This window comes from Nomascus leucogenys, chromosome 18, assembly GCF_006542625.1.
Source record: "Nomascus leucogenys isolate Asia chromosome 18, Asia_NLE_v1, whole genome shotgun sequence".
NCBI lineage: Eukaryota > Metazoa > Chordata > Mammalia > Primates > Hylobatidae > Nomascus > Nomascus leucogenys.
The window spans coordinates 88195592-88201867 of record NC_044398.1 but is presented as its reverse complement, the minus strand read 5'-3'; the positions used below and the strand labels follow the sequence as shown (position 1 = coordinate 88201867).

General features: G+C 45.0%; 1 protein-coding gene across 1 annotated transcript in view; it reads right to left on the bottom strand.

Annotated features, from left to right (window-relative positions):
* Positions 1 to 1774, bottom strand: part of LOC115831167 (nuclear pore complex-interacting protein family member A7-like) — a 126425-nt gene extending 124651 nt beyond the window's left edge. Inside the window, exon 1 of the mRNA XM_030797787.1 lies at positions 1712 to 1774. The gene's annotated coding sequence lies outside the window, so the exon portion shown is untranslated. The remainder of the gene's footprint in view (positions 1 to 1711) is intronic.
* Between the last annotated feature and the right edge of the window lie 4502 nt (positions 1775 to 6276).

Sequence of the window (6276 nt, the reverse complement as noted above, 5' to 3'; positions counted from 1 at the left end):
AACAGAATAAAACCCATGATTGAATACATCAAATTGCTAACATGGCAGTAAACAGACATGAGGTCAAGACGCAGAAGAAGGAAACCCAGGACGAAAGTCAGCCTCGCATTTGGAACCCATTTCCCTGAGTTTCATTGCTGAATTCCAGAAGGGACTACTGAGATGCAAAGAAGCAGAGCAGCTTTTGCACACATGCATGGGATTACATGGAAAACAAGTGGATTGAGGGTCTGCCAATGAAAGCGACCCGTACTGAAGTCCACTGGCTCTGGTTGAGACCCAGAAGAGTCACACATCAGAATAGAGGTGGACAGGAAATACCCTGGCCTTTGTAGGGACTGAGCCTGCACTGACCACCTCCATTGCAGCCTGTATGGAGGACCCCTGACCATCCCCCAGAAGTAGACTCCCATCTCTTCTGCAACAAGATAACATGCTGCTAGGCCTCAATTCATTGCTAAATATTTTTTAACAAGTATCTCACATTTAACAAAAAAAGATCAGGCATATGGCAGCAAAATACAATGTAATATGACCAAAACGTGAAAGACTGTGAAAATGAATCTGGAGGTGACCCAAGCATTGAATTCAACAATCCAGGCTGGGCGCTGTGGCTCGTGCTGGGTGGCTGAGGCAGGTGGATTACCTGAGGTCAGGAGTTCAAGACTAGCCTGGCCAACATGGTGAACCCCTGTCTCTACTAAAAATACAAAAATTGGGCTGGGCGGTGGCTCACGCCTGTAATCCCAGCACATTGGGAGGCCGAGGTGTGTGGATCATGATGTCAGGAGTTGTAGACCAGCCTGGCCAATATGGTGAAACCCCCTCTACTAAAAATACAAAAATTATCCGGGCATGGTGGCATATGCCTGTAGTCCCAGCTACTCAAGAGGTGAGGAATAAGAATCACTTGAACCTGGGAGGTGGAGGTTGCAGTGAGCCAAGATCAAGCCACTGCACTCTAGCCTGGGTAACAGAGTGAGACTCTGTCTCAAAAAAAAAAAAAAAAAATTGGCCAAGTGTGGTGGCACACACCTGTAATCCAAGCTACTCGGGAGGCTTAGCAGAATTGCTTCAACCTGGGAGGCAGAGGTTGCAGTGAGCCAAGATTGCGCCATAGCACTCCAGCCTGGGCACAGAGCGAGACTCTATCACAAAATTAAAAAAAAAAAAAAAAGGCTGGGTGTGGTGGCTCACGCCTCTAATCCCAGCACTTTGGGAGGCTGAGGCGGGTGGATCACCTGAGGTTGGAAGTTTGACCAGCCTGGACAACATGGCGAAACCCCATCTCTAGTAAAAATACAGAATTAGCTGGGCGTGTTGGTGGGCACCTGTAATCCCAGCTACTTGGGAGGCTGAGGCAGGAGAATTGCCTGAACCCAAAAGGCAGTGAGCCGAGATTGTGCCATTGCACTACAGCCTGGGCAACAAGAGCAAAGCTCCGTCTCAGGGAAAAAAAAAAAAAGAGAGAGAAAGGAAAACCAATGCCAGTACTAGCACCTCCTCTTCCCCCGAAAAAATTACAAACAAGAATGTAGGAAGGGAAAGGAAATATGCAGATTAAACTAATCAAGCAGAAAGGACAAACTCAATTTTGAACCCACTGAATTTGCCACAAATATTATAGAAAATATTCTCAAGGACTTTACAGTTGTCTACTTTGATGGGCACATGATTCATACAACAGTATTTGTGTCAAGGCACATCTTACTCTTCCTTGGGAGTCTTCCTCTGTCCATTGATTTTGTAATGACTGTTGACCTTCGTCGTCACCTTATGGACTTCAGTTCGAACTTTGGCTTCCATATATCTCCGTGAAGTATAGAGGTCTTCCATGCCAATTTTAATTCCGAAAGGAAGAAACCTTTTCTTTGTGTGCATACGAGTGGACCTTTGCCCTTGGTGAGGGTGAGGAGAGGAGAAGGTGAGAAACCTGAGGGCAAGAAGCTGTTCTTTCCCTTTCCAGGGCAAACTCATTTCCACACTATGGGGACTGCAACAGAGCCTTACCTTCCTGGCTACGGCTATTGGACCTCCAGGCTCCGATGTACATCCTGGATCTGTCATGTACATTTCGTGACTTTAAGACAGTCTTAGGAAAGACACCTAGGAAATAATAATTTAAGAATGACGGCCGGGCGTGGTGGCTCATGCCTGTAATCCCAGCACTTTGGGAGGCCGAGGCGGGTGGATCACGGGGTCAGGAGTTCAAGACCAGCCTGGCCAAGATGGTGAAATCCCGTCTCTACTAAAAATACAAAAATTAGCCGGGCATGGCAGCAGGCACGTGTAATCCGAGCTCCTCGGAGGCTGAGGCAGAGAACCCTTCGAAGCCGGGAGGCAGAGGTTGCAGTGAGCCGAGATCACACCACTGCACTCCAGCCTGAGCTGACAGAATGAGACTCTGTCACACACACTCACACACACAAAAGAATGACATGAGGCCGGGCGCAGTGGCTCACTCCTGTAATCCCAGCATTTTGGGAGGCCGAGGTGCGCGGATCATCTGAGCTTGGGAGTTCGAGACCAGCCTCACCAACATGGAGAAACCCTGTCTCTGCTAAAAATACAAAATTAGTCAGGCATGGTGGTGCATGCCTGTAATCCCAGCTAGTCGGGAGGCTGAGCAGGAGAATCACTTGAACTGGGAGGAAAAGGTTGTGGTGAGCTGAGATTGTGCCATTGCACTCCAACCTGGGCAACAAGATTGAAACTCTGTCCAAAAAAAAAAAAAAAAAAAAAATAGGCCAGGTGCGGTAGCTCACGCCTGTAATCCCAGCACTTTGGGAGGCCGAGGCAGGTGGATCACAAGGTCAAGAGATGGAGACCATCCTGGCCAACATGGTGAAACCCCGTCTCTACTAAAAATACAAAAATCAGCTGAGCATGGTGGCACACGCCTGTAGTCCCAGCTACTCGGGAGGCTGAGGCAGAGAACTGCTTGAACCCAGGAGGCAGAGGTTGCAGTGAGCCGAGATCACACCACTGCACTCCAGCCTGGTGACAGAGTGAGACTCCGTCTCAATAAAGAAGAAAAATGACATGAATAATACTTCACACAACTGGAACTGTACACTTCAACATGGTTATGACGGTAATTTATCATGTTATAAGTATTTTACCACAGGTTAACATGTTTCACAACTTGAAAAGGAAGTAATTACCTCCAGCTCTCTGAGTTCTACAATTTTGTAACATTTCACCCCCTGCTCCTTCCTGATCTGCACCTGGAGCATCTTCCTTCTGTCCCTGCTCTACTCAGAGTCCACTTTCCTTCCCTCACATCAGCTTCATTGAGGCTGGTTGAACCTAACGCAAAACATTCTCACTAACGACTGAATTCCCACCAAGGTTTTCCATATTATCACAGTATGCTTTTAATCTTCCTAAGATATTAAATATTTGTTCTCATCATAGCTAAGATGCAATGCAAATCCCATCTCAGGTGTGGGTCAGATACCTATGAATATCCTGAGGTAGTCATTGAAATAACTTTTTTTTTTTGAGACAGTGCATCACTCTCACCCATGCTGAAGTGCAGTGGCACTACTTGGCTCACGGCAACCTCCACCTCCCAGATTCAAGTGATTCTCATGCCTCGGCCTCCCAAGTAGCTGGGATTACAGGTGCCCGCTACCATGCCAGGCTAATTTTTGTCTTTTTAGTAGAGATGAGTTTCACCACGTTGGCCCATCTGGTTTTGAACTCCTGACCTCAAGTGATCCACCTGCCTCAGCCTCCCAAAGTGCTGGGATTACAGGCATGAGCCCACCACACCTGGCCTGAAGTAATATCTTTCAAATTCTTTGTAGAATTTGTTTTTTTCTGATTTCTGCACATAGGATAAAAAACAAAACATGGGCTAGGATTTCAAGAGAAGCAGTGGGTAATCCAAAAAGATGAAAGAGCAACCACATCTATCCCATAGCTACTGCTAGATTTCATAAGAAAGTAGCTGGCCCAGTTTGGAGCTAGGAGAAATGTCAAACACGCGAAGAAATGAGAAGCAAAGAAATGCATCATGCATGAATGGCTTCATGGCACCCATGATGTCCCTGCTTAGGAGGTAATGGTATAATGATAGTGACAAGGACAAAGATGAGAAGGTGCAAAGCTGTCCAAGTCAAACAGCTCAACTGAACTTTCCTAAATGGAATTGGTAAAAAAGTGGTAAATTTAAAAAACTTCCCCCAGCTCACGTGGTGGCTCATGCTTGTAATCCCTGCACTTTGGGAGGCTGAGGTGGCAGATCATTTGAGGTCGGATTTTGAGACCAGCCTGGCCAACATGGTAAAACCCCGACTCTGCTAAAAATACAAAAATGAGCTGGGCATGGTGGTGGGCACCTGTAATCCCAGCTACTTGGGAGGCTGAGGCAGGGGAATCGCCTGAAGCCAGGAGGTGGAGGTTGCGGTCAGCTGAGATCACACCATTATACTCCAGCCTGGGCAACAGAGGGAGACTCGTCCGGGGGCTGGAAAAAAAAAAAAAAAAAAACTTCCCCAATTTATACCGAAAATTCTCTGTTCAGGACTAAGTGGGGTAGAGAATGTTAAATGTGCCTAGATATCTTCATAACTCATATATTTTCTGTTTTCTACATATCTTGAAAGGCAGTGCCAAATGACGTGTAATTATCTAGGTGGTAAAACTGAAACATACTTCCTCTTCCCTTGAATATAAAAAAGCATTGTGGTATTAGTACTTTTATCTTGGATCATTGTTCAGAAGGAAGTTCAGCCACCAGACAACCACATTTTTACTGTCATGAATGGCAAGAGAAAATGTAGAGCTCAACTTACCCAATGGAAAAAAGGCTCAAAAGACAAATTATGGCACTTAGCAGCCAAATTCTTGCCAAGTACAGACTTTTGACATACTGATCACTCTCCAGTTGCAACTGGGAACAGGCACTTTGAATGATGGCATTCAAAATTACCCTGCCCAGACACACTTTTCATTGAATTCTCTGGAGGGCAGTTCTAGGAGATTTCTCTGGGGCTTTCTCTGCATCATGAGAGGCAGTGCAGTTCTGCCCTTCACCTTCCGGCAGTTTGTCACCTCGTCCCTATGACCTCAGAGGAACTTTGTCTCAGGCCGATTGTTTGTTCCTTGGGCTCTTTCATTTCCCCTAAAAATCATTTGCTGCCCCTCTAAATTGCCTACATCTCCATCTATCTCCCTCTCCCCTCAGAAGAGGGTGCTCTTTAAGCATCAACCATCCGGCCCTTCTAGCAGTCTCATTTTTCAGCTGGTTCCCATGTTTATGCCTGTTCTATGTTTTTCTTTTCCTGTTAAGCTGTCTGTTGTCAGCTCATTTCTGCAGTGAATCTTTAGAGAAGAGATTGGAAGCTTTCCTTCCACCCATACGATAGAACTCTAAAGCAGAAGAGTTTAGAAACAATTTCCTATTTAAGTGATGAAACCTCATACTCCATTTCTGATAAATAGCACAAAGGTTAAAAAAATTTCAACTACAAATGTTTTATTAAAAAGTAAAAGAAAGACGGTGGCAAGGCTTGCAGAGAAAAGGGAACCTTTTTTTTTTTTTTTTTTTTGGAGGATACCAACCCAGAGATGGTTTATTGAACAAATAGATGGAGGAAAAGCAAGATGGGCCGACAACAAGAGGCAGTGAGGTGGGCAGTCCTGGTTCTCCCCGACTTGGATGAGATGTAATGAAAGCTTTTTGTTCGTGCTATTCCTCTGCTATGATTCTCTTCCATTCTTTTTTTTTTTTTTTTTTTTTTGAGACAGAGTTCGCTCTTTCGCCCAGGCTGGACTGCAGTGGTGCAATCTCAGCTCACTGCAACCTCCACCTCCCAGGTTCTCCTGCCTCAGCTTCCGAGTAGCTGGGATTATAGGCCCTTGCCACCACGCTCGGCTAATTTATATTTTAGTAGAATGCTGGTTTCACCATGTGGCCAGGGCTGGTCTCAAACTCCTGAACCAGGTTGATTTCCCCACCTCCGCTTTCCCAAAGTGCTGGGGATTACAGCATGACCACAAAAGTTAAAAAAAACTTATTTTTGACCAAAAGCTCTGTTGACATTCTCTTAAACAAACACCAACCTATTTAATTTTCATAATGTAAATGGCAGATATTTTCATAATTCTTATGCTAATAAATCATTTCCCTGATTTTTTGGCGTAAAACCACACATATGATAATGAAGTCCAGAAACGTGAATTGTTTTAAATAATTCTTCTCTTATTTGTGATTACAAGTATACCTCTACAGAAAGTTAGTATTAACTCACACAAAGATTAGTTTTC